The sequence below is a fragment of the Mya arenaria genome, chromosome 9 (assembly GCF_026914265.1).
Source record: "Mya arenaria isolate MELC-2E11 chromosome 9, ASM2691426v1".
Classification (NCBI taxonomy): Eukaryota; Metazoa; Mollusca; class Bivalvia; order Myida; family Myidae; genus Mya; species Mya arenaria.
The window spans coordinates 27,575,306-27,588,555 of record NC_069130.1 but is presented as its reverse complement, the minus strand read 5'-3'; the positions used below and the strand labels follow the sequence as shown (position 1 = coordinate 27,588,555).

Sequence of the window (13,250 nt, the reverse complement as noted above, 5' to 3'; positions counted from 1 at the left end):
CACCTAGCAATTATGAATCCACATATAAAGGGCTAGCTAAGCCCATTACTTCTGTATGCAAAACAAGACTACATGCTCATCTTTTCTTTATCTATTCTGCCTGTTAATTTGCTTGTAAGCTTATGTTAGTCAACAATATAATAACATTAGCTGGGCCAAAATACAAAAGTCTCTTCTTATGTTGAGAAAAATTCGAAAAATTCCGTTACTGTTTAATTTCCGTGAATGTTTATTATTCTTTTGCAAAGAGGTATGCAATTATGATTGCAGGGTTTATATGAAAATACATATCAGGAATGGTCTGAAACAGCCCCAAAACATACGAAAGCCTTAAATGAAACAAACATATTATATATTAAAGAGAATTGGAGTACTGTCTATAAAACATACACCTTAAAACACAATCTATGAACAGTTTTTGCCAATGTCTCTTATAAAAAAAAGCTACAACAAAAATATCGCTGGAAGTGATGGTACTTCCCATATGCCAGTTTTCTTTGAAAAAGAAGAACTTGTAATTCAATGTGCTAGTAGAAGGTAAATTGTTGTTGCATTATTATACACAGTTGGAAATACCATTTTTAATAATTGTTTTCATTGTTAATGCTGCACTCTCACAGATATATGAATTTTTATTATTTTTAACTTGGAATGAAAAACTTTTGTGCACATGTCTGATAACAGTTATATGAGACTGCATACAAAATCACAGTTTTTCCTATTACCATTTAAAACTCTATGTTTAATGGTTAGTAATGCTTGAGAAGAAATGAAAATTTTGGCAGTTTTTCAGACAATTGAATTCTGTTTCATTGAGAGTTATCTTATATGACTGGATTGAAGGCATTCATGCAAAAGTCAGACTATTTTTATTTAATTATTTTTTTCAAAGCAAATGTGAAAACTCTTAATCAGTGACAGTGCAGCTTTAACATCCTTTTAGATTTAATCACTATGATTTCAAAATTATCAGACAAACATGATACTAGATGTATACTGTCTTGTTTGGAATTCTTGCCCTTATTCAGTATTGGTTCAATCATAGCAGTATTTATTTGAACTGCCTCTAGGTTAAAGTGTGATAAAATTCATAAGATGTCAAATACATAATTATATAAGATTCACAATTCTTTGAAGGAATGAACTCCTGCTTACATGTCATATGACAAATTATGGACAAACACAGAACCTAATCCTAATAGTTTTTCTCCAGAATTATCAAAGGGGTCACTCTTAACAAAGATCTAGTATAAACTTAATAATAATTTCTTTAGTTTAACAATGTTATAAAATCTTGAAAGGCCATAGGCAGGTAGTTCTGACGTTCATACCCTTCAAAACCTTTGACAAGAGGCATGTCTATCAAATATAATTATGAATTACTGGTGTAAATGGGTAGTGGGTAATGCACATGTCAATTGTAACCACCACCACCCCCGTCTGGGGGTATACTGGGTGTGAATGCGGTGGTTTTGTCTTACCTATGGTATGTTGGATGCGGGGGAATTTGGCAGGGATTTTAGTTCAGGATCAGTTCAGGGAATTTAACCTGGGGTAGGCTGGACCAAAAGTCAAAAGTCCCCGGACCTGGGGGCGGGATGTGGTTACAATTGACTGGTGCATTATGCTATTCATTTTGTTGCCCACTCTTTTGTTTTTCTTTGATAATCCATTGCACACAACTATAGATCAATATCTCAAATACTATATATGTTGAAAATTGACAACTTTTGACATCAATGTTTTAGTTATAGTTATGAATAATGAGCGTTCATTCATTGCTTTTTTTATCAAATCACAATCATAAGTGTTAGCATTTAGCACACCACTTTGTGCAGTAATGTTTAATGCTGTGGCTCCTCTTATCAACCAAGCACTTGGGCTGTTGGTGGATAACCATTTCCCTAGTTTCCTCCCTGTCTGGTCACCTGTTTGAAAATTAAAACATTGATAATATATAATAATGACAAAACTTGAAAGTATTGTACACTATGTTTATACATTTGCTGAATTAAATGAATAAGCTAAGGAAATGTACATTCAAAACAAAAGGGCCAGCATGGCCCTTAATTGGTCACCTGATTAAAATGACCATGAACAAGTCAGTCAGGTAACAACTGGTTATGAAAGGTGTTGCTATTTGCTTAGCAGGTTAGTGGTTGCTGTGTTATTTGATGGTTGATAAGGACTCCTCAAAGAAGGCTGCTCTTTGTTAACAGAAATGAGAATTATGGTAAGCTGGTTGTTCCCATGGTCAATGGATGTTACGGTAATGAACCAGAATGTTGCTATGGAAGTAAATGATTACTAAGGAAGTAATTGGTTGCTATGGATGTTGGCTGTTGCTCAGGAAAAAAGTGGTTGCTAAATAAGGCATTGGTGCCTATAAAGGTAGTTAATGGATGCGTTGGAAGGAATTGGATGCAAAGGAAGTCATTGGTTGAATGGGGATTCATTTGTTGCTATGGATGAAGGTAGTTGCTAAGGCAATCATTGGTTGATAAAGAAGCCAAGGATTGTTTAGGAAGTCATCATTTTTTATGGAAGTCATTGGCTGCTGTAAATGAAGTATTTGATAAGGATGTCCTTGGTTGCTTATAAAGTGGTTGTTAAGGAAGACATTGTGAGTTTGGATTGTAGTCACTAAGTTAGACAAGTGGGTTCCTTAAGGGTACTACGAGGTCTACGATTTCCTCAATAAGGCAAAACCTTGCTTAACATCCTGCCAAAAGGTGATTATCATATTGTTGTAACAACTTGTTTCATAATCTTTGAAACTAAATACCTTTTAGTTTAGACATCAGTTTCTAAGGAATTCATACATTACTGCAGAAGTCATTGCCTGATTTGAATGTGCATCAATTTTTGTTCTAGAAGTCTATCAGTAACAGGGGAACTCTGGTTGGGACAACTTTGACCCCAAGGACGAAACTTGAACAACATTCATAAAAAAACACTTAACAACAATCAGTGATTTTTTTATGAATTCTTTTTACTGCCTGTACAATGTACCTCGCAAATTCGGTAAAAAGTCAACTTTGGGAAAAATACAAAATCAGGTCAAAATTGCTTATATAATGGCAAATATACATTTTTTAACTTTTTTATGCATACCTTATGCTGTGAAAGAGTAAGACTTGTCAAGATTTTGTTTATATTTCAAGAAATTCATTGCTATTTTAATCCAGAATGTAATGTAATTTTTTTTAATTTTGGGGAAAATGGAGTTTTTCACAATAAAAAAATCACTGACAATGAACTACAAACTCCAACATATAAACACCACATACACAAAAACAAATTGATTACATATATAAATTACTGAATATTCACATGGTCTTACGATATTATTGATGAATATTATAATGTTATTTTTAGATACCAGTTACGGGTAGTAGTAATGAAGAATACCAGATTACAAAATCAAAGTGGAAATTGGAACTATTAGAGAATCACTTTATTTGTGGGTAGGTCACTTAAATATTCATTGAGGTGAAAAGAAATTACCATATGATGTATTGCATATGTTTAACTGCTGTTGCACAATCATCATTTCCAAGTGACTGTCTTCATGTCCAGTACTAGCTTACAAAATCCCTTTCTAGATAGTCAAAGACTTCATCTGATGCATCTTAAAAAGGAAGAATACAACACAATCATGAACACAATAAATGCAAATAATGTTGGGTATGCTTTAAACATGATTCAAATGCAAAACATCTTGGCAATTATTTTTAGAGCAATCTAAATGTCCTACATGAGATTTAGTCTCTTATGAAAAAGTGATGTTTATGTACAAGCCAAATATACTAGAAATGTGTCAAGTGGACATTAAGTCTTGTGTTGCTTGGTGAATTGCATATACTGTGAATGAACATAATTAACAAAAAAACAGGGATTTCTCATAATATGACAAAGTTTTTTTTAACAAGTTTGGTAAAGATTATTGAGCCATACCATGTTTTTATCTGGACTGCATCGTCTTTTATTCTGGGCAGCATAATATGGAAATCCAGGCCATGTATACATCTGGGTTTTATCTGTAATGGACCACATTTTCCAAAATGTATGTAGGCAAATGAGTTACATGGAAATAAAAACTATCTATACATAATAATAAGTGATTTGTATACATGTGTTTACCTTGGTATTATATACCCATAGATATATTATATGACATAATATTGGGTTAATACAAAAAAAATGAAATAATATATAATTAGGTTAATGATAAATCAAGCATATTTAAACTAACACAAACAATTATATGTATATATTTACATTATTTCACAGTAAAATATAATAGAAATTTATAAACATTGGCATAATGCTTAAATCAGGTATCTATTTCAAGGCAGTTGTCATTAAATCATAAAATTTAAAGCTGCACTCTCACAGATATACCATTTTTACAACTTTTTTATTTTTTGTCTTGGAAAGAGCAAATTTTTGCATAAATATCTGCAAACCAATGATATATGATTGCTGCCAAAAAATCAGATCGTAGATTTCTATATTTCCGTTCGAAAATTAATGTTTTATGGCTTAAACCGTTACTAATGGTTTAAGAAAAATGCATAAAACATTACTTTTTAAACTTAAATATAAAAATCTGCTATCTAATTTTTTGTCAGCTGTCTTAAATAACTGGTTTCCATGGATTTTCGCAAAAATTGCCTCATTCCAAGACAAAAAAATTGTCAAAACGTTCAATCTGTGAGAGTGCACCTTTAAGGTCAAAACTAGAAAATGGAACTTTAAACAATAAACTTAAAAACCATGACTTATGGTACAAGTATTTCCACATCGGAGCGGCTGGTTCTTACACACTGACAGTGACACACAATACACTCCACTCCTCTCCATTAACCCTTTATATATATATTACAGTCGAAACTCGTTGGCTCGATATCTCATGGCTCGATATCCTCGTTGGCTTGAACCAGATTAAAAGAACCGATTTTGTTTAACTCTTTGTTCATATAAAATTTGATCGGATGGCTCGATATATTGAGGGTCGATATTTCTCCACGCTCGAAGTCATTTTCGCGGTTCCAAGTAAGAATTTCACAATTTTGTTTGCTTGGGTCAATGTCATTTTCGCGGGTTCAGGTAAGAACCTCACACCTTGATTTGTTTTGTTGGCTTCATTTAGCACACGGCGCTAATCGATAAAAATTAATTCAATTTATTATAATTATTATCAAATTTGAATGACTTAACAGTTTGAATAAACATGCCATCACTTTATCTAAGTTCTTTCCCTAATTGTTATACATGTATAAATTTCAATGCATCCTGATATAACTAATAAGCTATGTTTTTGTTACCCACTGTTTAAAATTACTTGTTTGTTGTTTTCGCATAATTTTTATAATTAATAAAAACAATCAAATAATATTTTCTAAGTATCGAATAAGTGATGTAACGAACTTTAAGACGTGTAACTATGTCCAATTAATACTCTTCTTTTGCGGAGATAGCATAGCCAATAACAAACGAGGTAAACAAGACTTTTTGTAACGAATAATAAAAAAAATAACATTTTGTAAGCAATCCCGCTTGGCTCGATATTCTCGAGGCTCGAAGTATTTTGGCTGGTCCCTAGAATATCGAGCCATCGAGTTTCGACTGTAGTTTAAAGCTGACGGAGGCACTCCTGCCATGTACCACTGCGACCATTTAAGTAAACCTGGGAGGAGAAGTGCCCCAGTGTGGAGCTTGAACCAACAACAACTGCTGGAACACTATCATGGCGCTGTAACCAACTGAGCTAACTGAACGGCTGGTTCTTATCAACACGATCTACATCAACAATAACTTTACAATGTACATGAATACATAAATAACTAAAGTATGAATGCAATGTATTCATGTACATTGTAAAGTTGATGTCTACTGTTCTACTTTAAAAGACACATGCATGTACCCCAAAATTAGTTTTGACAGGCATGACTCACTAATGCCAGTTGTGAGCTTGTTCCTAGCTTCGATCAAGATATTTCTGTCTGAAAATGACATTGAATACACTCTAAAGCCTAAAAGGCTGTAAAATATGCATTCAACATCTTGATAAGCAACTATCTTACATAAATTAAAATATAAGGATACAGAATGATGTGAAAGAGACTTTAAAAATATCGCTGCATTGTTGGATGTTGGTGCTGTCATCTGATGATCAGTCAGCGGCAATGATTGAGGCAAGCATCAAGTATACATTGCACTTTAACAGATTAAATGTTTTGACAACTGTTTTATTTTTTGTCTTTATACAAGCCAATAAATGCATAAGTGCAAGAAAAACAGTGACACAAGACTGCTTAAAAAAACATTGGATTGCATATATATTTTAGTTAAAGCTTCACTATCACAGATATACCATTTTTACAACTTTTTTATTTTTTGTCTTGGAAAGAGCAAATTTTTGTATAAATATCTGCAAACCAATGATATAGGATTGCTTACGAAAAACCAGATCATAGATTTTCATATTTCCGTTTGAAAATTAATGTTTTATGGCTAAAACCGTTAATAAACGTTTTAGAAAAATGAACAAAACATCAATTTTTGAACTGGTATATATAAAAATCTGCGACCTATATTTGTCAGCAGTCTTATATAACTGGTTTCCATGGATTTTCGCCAAAATTAGTACATTCCAAGACAAAACATAAAAAAGTTGCCAAAATGTTCAATCTGTGAGAGTGCAGCTTTAAGAAAATGATGTTTTATGCATTTTTCTTCCAACTGTTAGTAGCACTTTTAGCCATAAAACAATTTTTTTAACGGAATATGTAAATCTGCGATCTGATCTTTTGTCAGCAGGCTTATATCACTTATTTGCATATATTTACACAGAAACTGGCTCATTCAAACTCCAAGACAAAAATAAAAAATAACAAAGTTGTCAAAATACATGTATGATATGTGAGAGTGCAGCTTTAAGGAGTACTTCGTTATATCAATAAAATATACTCGTTAAACTGTCAATTGTTTACGTATCTACATAAATTCAATTACCTTTTGAACTAGAAAGTGTTATATTTTCAAAGAAAATAGCCATTTACCTCTGTTCAGTGTCGGTCAAATTCGATGTTTTGAATCACTCTAGCGCGTGCTAAATACTAAATGACGCAATGTTTTGGACTGGTCTTCATTTTCTTCGATACAGGCACAACCGAGCGTAAATATTAAGCGAGAAAGTCTAGTGGAACGATGCAGGGTTCATTGGGTTTGTTTACAAAAATTCAAGCATCCGGTTAAGAAGACGACAAATAAGAATGGTATTAAGTTGGTAGAATGGAACTCCTTCCTGATTCGGTTAGCACTAAAGATCATACCAATACCGAATCGACACAAGCAAAGATCATACAGATGGAAATACAATTAAAATTGTTGTCTGCCACCATAAATCTAAACATGTACGAAAAATGTTTCTTTTCATTCCTTGGATGTGCAAAAAAATCTTTTATGTACCAGGTAAGTTTAACAAATAAGATACTGAGTAACTGGATTACATATTTTGTTTTTTAACTTGTCAGCAAGGTTACCAAGTATTGGAAATTACTAGACTTTTAAATTAAATACTGTAGCTACTTTCTAGTTCTGAGTGATGATCAAAAGTCAATTTACCACCTGTTATACTATTTTTTGTCTACAGTCTAAGTGATGATCAATCGCTAGTCAATAATTGTATTTTTTTGTCGTTAGTGACTTTTACGTTCTGAGTGGATAGTGGATATCACTATTTTTCTGTCTTTTCCTACTTTTACGTTCTAAGTGATGATCAATAGCCAGTTAATATTACTATTTTTCTGTTGTTTCCTTCTTTTACGTTCTGAGTGATGATCAATAGCTAGTTAATATTACTATTTTTCTGTCGTTTCCTTCTTTTACGTTCTGAGTGATGATCAATAGCAGTCGATATTACTATTTTTCTGTTGTTTCCTTCTTTTACGTTCTGAGTGATGATCAATAGCAGTCGATATTACTATTTTTCTGTTGTTTCCTTCTTTTACGTTCTGAGTGATGATCAATAGCCAGTCGATATTACTATTTTTCTGTCGTTTCCTTCTTTTACGTTCTGAGTGATGATCAATAGCCAGTCGATATTACTATTTTTCTGTCGTTTCCTTCTTTTACGTTCTGAGTGATGATCAATAGCCAGTCGATATTACTATTTTTCTGTCGTTTCCTTCTTTTACGTTCTGAGTGATGATCAATAGCCGGTCAATATTACTATTTTTCTGTCTTTTCGTACTTTTACGTTCTGAGTGATGATCAATAGCCGGTCGATATTACTATTTTTTGTCGTTTTTGACTTTTACATTCTGAGTGATGATCAATAGCTGGTTAATATTACTATTTTTTGTCGTTTTTGACTTTCTCGTTCTGAGTGATGATCATTAGCCAGATAATATTACTATTTTTTGTCATTTTTGACTTAAACATTCTGAATGATGATCAATAGCTGGTTAATATTACTATTTTTCTGTCGTTTCCTTCTTTTACGTTCTGAGTGATGATCAACAGCCAGTTAATATTACTATTATTCTGTCTTTTCCTTCTTTTACGTTCTGAATGATGATCAATAGCTGGTTAATATTACTATTTTTTGTCGTTTTTGACTTTTACGTTCTGAGTGATGATCAATAGCCAGTCGATATTACTATTTTTCTGTCGTTTCCTTCTTTTACGTTCTGAGTGATGATCAATAGCCAGTCGATATTACTATTTTTCTGTCGTTTCCTTCTTTTACGTTCTGAGTGATGATCAATAGCCGGTCAATATTACTATTTTTCTGTCTTTTCGTACTTTTACGTTCTGAGTGATGATCAATAGCCGGTCGATATTACTATTTTTTGTCGTTTTTGACTTTTACATTCTGAGTGATGATCAATAGCTGGTTAATATTACTATTTTTCTGTCGTTTCCTTCTTTTACGTTCTGAGTGATGATCAACAGCCAGTTAATATTACTATTTTTCTGTCTTTTCCTTCTTTTACGTTCTGAATGATGATCAATAGATGGTTAATATTACTATTTTTTGTCGTTTTTGACTTTTACGTTCTGAGTGATGATCAATAGCCAGTCGATATTACTATTTTTCTGTCGTTTCCTTCTTTTACGTTCTGAGTGATGATCAATAGCCGGTCAATATTACTATTTTTCTGTCTTTTCCTACTTTTACGTTCTGAATGATGATCAATAGCCGGTCGATATTACTATTTTTTGTCGTTTTTGACTTTTACATTCTGAGTGATGATCAATAGCCGGTTAATAGTACTATTTTTTGTCGTTTTTGACTTTCTCGTTCTGAGTGATGATCATTAGCCAGTTAATATTACTATTTTTTGTCGTTTTTGACTTTTAACGTTCTGAATGACGATCAATAGCTGGTTAATATTACTATTTTTTGTCGTTTTTGACTTTTACGTTCTGAGTGATGATCAATATGAAGCCAGTCGATATTACTATTTTTCTGTTGTTTCCTTCTTTTACGTTCTGAGTGATGATCAATAGCCAGTCGATATTACTATTTTTCTGTCGTTTCCTTCTTTTACGTTCTGAGTGATGATCAATAGCCAGTCAATATTACTATTTTTCTGTCGTTTCCTTCTTTTACGTTCTGAGTGATGATCAATAGCCGGTCAATATTACTATTTTTCTGTCGTTTCCTTCTTTTACGTTCTGAGTGATGATCAATAGCCAGTCGATATTACTATTTTTCTGTCGTTTCCTTCTTTTACGTTCTGAGTGATGATCAATAGCCAGTCGATATTACTATTTTTCTGTCGTTTCCTTCTTTTACGTTCTGAGTGATGATCAATAGCCGGTCGATATTACTATTTTTCTGTCGTTTCCTTCTTTTACGTTCTGGGTGATGATCATTAGCCGGTCGATATTACTATTTTTTGTCGTTTTTGACTTTTACGTTCTGAGTGATGATCATTGGCCAGTCGATATTACTATTTTTTGTCATTTTTGACTTTTACGTTCTGAGTGATGATCATTAGCCAGTCGATATTACTATTTTTCTGTCGTTTCCTTCTTTTACGTTCTGAGTGATGATCAATAGCCGGTCGATATTACTATTTTTCTGTCGTTTCCTTCTTTTACGTTCTGGGTGATGATCATTAGCCGGTCGATATTACTATTTTTTGTCGTTTTTGACTTTTACGTTCTGAGTGATGATCATTGGCCAGTCGATATTACTATTTTTTGTCATTTTTGACTTTTACGTTCTGAGTGATGATCATTAGCCAGTCGATATTACTATTTTTTGTCGTTTTTGACTTTTACGTTCTGAGTGATGATCATTAGCCAGTCGATATTACTATTTTTTGTCGTTTTTGACTTTTACGTTCTGAGTGATGATCATTAGCCAGTCAATATTACTATTTTTTGTCGTTTTTTACTTTAACTTTCTGAGTTATAAACAAAAGACAGTCATTAATAATGTTTTTTGTTATTTATGAATTTTACGTTCTGAGTGATGATCATTAGCCGGTCAATAATACTATTTTTCTGTATTTTTCTTACTTTTATGTTCTGAATGGTGATATATTTAAGTGCAATATTTGATTTACTTGATTTTATTACAGATTGTACAGTTCCTAGTAATGAGAAATGGCTAGATGTTATACAATATCATACTTCATGATGTCACCAACAATGTCATGTTCTGAGTATTGGGAAATAGTTGGAGACTCAGCAGTGCAGAAACTAGTTTACTCAGGTATGTTAAATGGCTGCTAGGTTGCTGTTTGAAAAAATAGTATGCAGATGTGCAAGTGACATTGTGCAACTTTGGGCGTTGGAGATAATTGTTACAATTTTTGAAGATTTAATACTTTAACTATTCTCATGTTTCTATAGCAACCATGGCTCTCGTCCTTAAAGCATTGCAATTGGCTTTTTAAAAAGACCTGATTGTTTGATAATACCTTAATGCATCATTAACTTTTTCTTTATTTATGTTCCATAAAGATTCTATTATCAAAATTAATATTACTAGCTTTAATAATTATTGACATTTCATTTGACTTTTGACATGTCTTTTGAGTGCTTCCTTAGTCATTAATGTGTAATCATTCAGGGCCCTTATCGCATTCTGTAATGGCTCATTCATCTACAGTATGGCCAAAGGTTTATACTATTCATCCATGTATTTGTGAAAGAAATGTTTGCATTTTAAAGAGTGTCAGTCAAAAAATAAATGAGCATAATAACCTTGAAGTGATCAGTTACAAAAGTTGTTATCTTCCAAGCATGAAATATAGCCACATGCAAGTCATGTTCTGCTCTATATTTACAGAATGTTTGTTCCAACTCACGGATGATATTGTCAGATAAGAGCACATTGGCAAGTTGCAGACGTTGACTTTCTGAATTACAGAAAATAGTTTCAGTCAGGTATTGTACATCATGATTGGCATATATATATTAAAAATATAGTTTTGAACAAAAATTAGCAAAAATGTTTTTTGATAGAGAAATTACAGTGCTTTTCAAGAACATTTTCATTAACAAATTAGACATAAATCTCATTGAGATTTTATTTTACATGTCGCAATGCAAAAACAACCAAAATGGACAGTATATACTTAAGTATACATGAATGGACCAAAACTGCCAAACTAATGGAAATTTGTAGTATTTTTCTTTATATCTTCTTTTGTTTGTGTTTCAGGATACCAGAAAGCATCAGGACTTCCAGGGCATGGCTATAGCTCCTCCTGAAAGAACATTAGAAACACTTGATTATTTGTGTGAAATACTTTGAAATAAAAAAGACTCTTTCTGCATGATTTAATTCCTAAAGAAAATCAATAAACCTGAAGAATGATTTATATATATATGCATATATATGTAAAAATATGTTCCAATAAAAGTATCAATTATTACATTTATCTTTTTAATTTGAATTGCTATGTCAGTATGGATTAAAACCTCTGAAAAATAAAGACAATGGAAATATTAACAGAATCTGGATTTAAACTAGAGATTTTTTTATAGTCAAGTTAAATGTCCATCCGGGTCACCTTATTTCCATACTTATGTAGCAGATACTTCATTTGCTATGTTTGTATCAGAAACATGAATTTCTGATGCTTCTGAAATTTTAACTTTATTAAACAAAAAAATAACAATTCAAGAGAAATATGTATCATGTATGTGAAATGAAATGATGGCTGCTATTTCTCAGTAGTTAAACATTTATCTGAAAATACAATATTATGTATGTATGTTGGTTTTAAAACAAATCATTATAAAACAGAATATTTCTGAAAAGTATCAAATGATATGAAGCATAATCAAGCATACCAATGTATCATTATCAATTACAAATGAAAAGAAGATCATTGAAAAAACTGTTACCCAAAATTGTTTTCTATAAAATTCAAAATTTGTTTTTTCTTATTCTAAATGTGGGGAACAGTATACAATCACAAACAGTTGAAGCAATAATTTGAAACATGAATAGAAGGTGTACAAAGAAATGTTGTTGAGCCTGCTCCTCATATGAGTGAAGTTGGGAAAATATCCGGCTAATAATACATTTTACCTCTTACAATATGTGATTACGATACCATACATGTAAGGTAGCAAGGACATCTGAACAACGAAGCTAGTGTGAATACTTCTATTTGAATTATATTCTTTAATTCCATTCCTTTGTTGTTATTTTCCTCTTCATCCACTTCATCGAGCTTCACAGTTTCTTGTCTGGTGAATCATCAATGCAGATAGTACATTACATAATTGGTAGGAAAACTAATTTTCACTGCCAACATGATTACTACCGACATCAACATAAAATTCCTGTCAAAGCTGTAACCTTTTATTTATACCTTCCATTCTATCATTTTCTTTGTAAATTTGTTATTATTGATATATTGTCCTTTGTTTGACAAATTTCATTTCCAGTTTCTTTCTAGCATATGTTTCTACATTCTCCAGATCATTAGGCGACTGGTCCATGTTCTTTCTAGCCCTTAGAAGGTGGTTTCAAATGTTTCTGCTGTTCAGAAAAAACTTTTGTTGGCCACACTTATGCCCGGCAGACAAAGGTCCTGACATTCTCCTTTAGGTGTTTCTTCACACTCCCAGTGTATGTTCTGCATCAGTCAATTGTAACCACGCTGCCCCCCAGGTCCGGGGAATAGTGGGGACTGACTTTCGGTCCAGCCAACCCTGGGTGCAAATTCCCGCCCTGTGGGGATGAACTGATGTAAATTCCCCGCCAA

General features: G+C 32.5%; 2 long non-coding RNA genes across 2 annotated transcripts; one reads left to right on the top strand and one right to left on the bottom strand.

The window, feature by feature from the left end:
* Positions 1-1,193: 1,193 nt before the first annotated feature.
* On the bottom strand, positions 1,194-7,299 carry LOC128245629 (uncharacterized). The gene is made up of 4 exons (XR_008263197.1): positions 7,068-7,299; positions 3,958-4,040; positions 3,508-3,631; positions 1,194-1,928 (listed from the first exon to the last, which is right to left on the bottom strand). It is a non-coding gene; the product is annotated as an uncharacterized LOC128245629 (long non-coding RNA).
* Positions 7,300-7,390: 91 nt separating this feature from the next.
* Positions 7,391-11,906, top strand: LOC128203503 (uncharacterized). Its single transcript, XR_008255958.1, has 4 exons — positions 7,391-7,479; positions 10,605-10,738; positions 11,318-11,415; positions 11,693-11,906. It is a non-coding gene; the product is annotated as an uncharacterized LOC128203503 (long non-coding RNA).
* Positions 11,907-13,250: the final 1,344 nt, after the last annotated feature.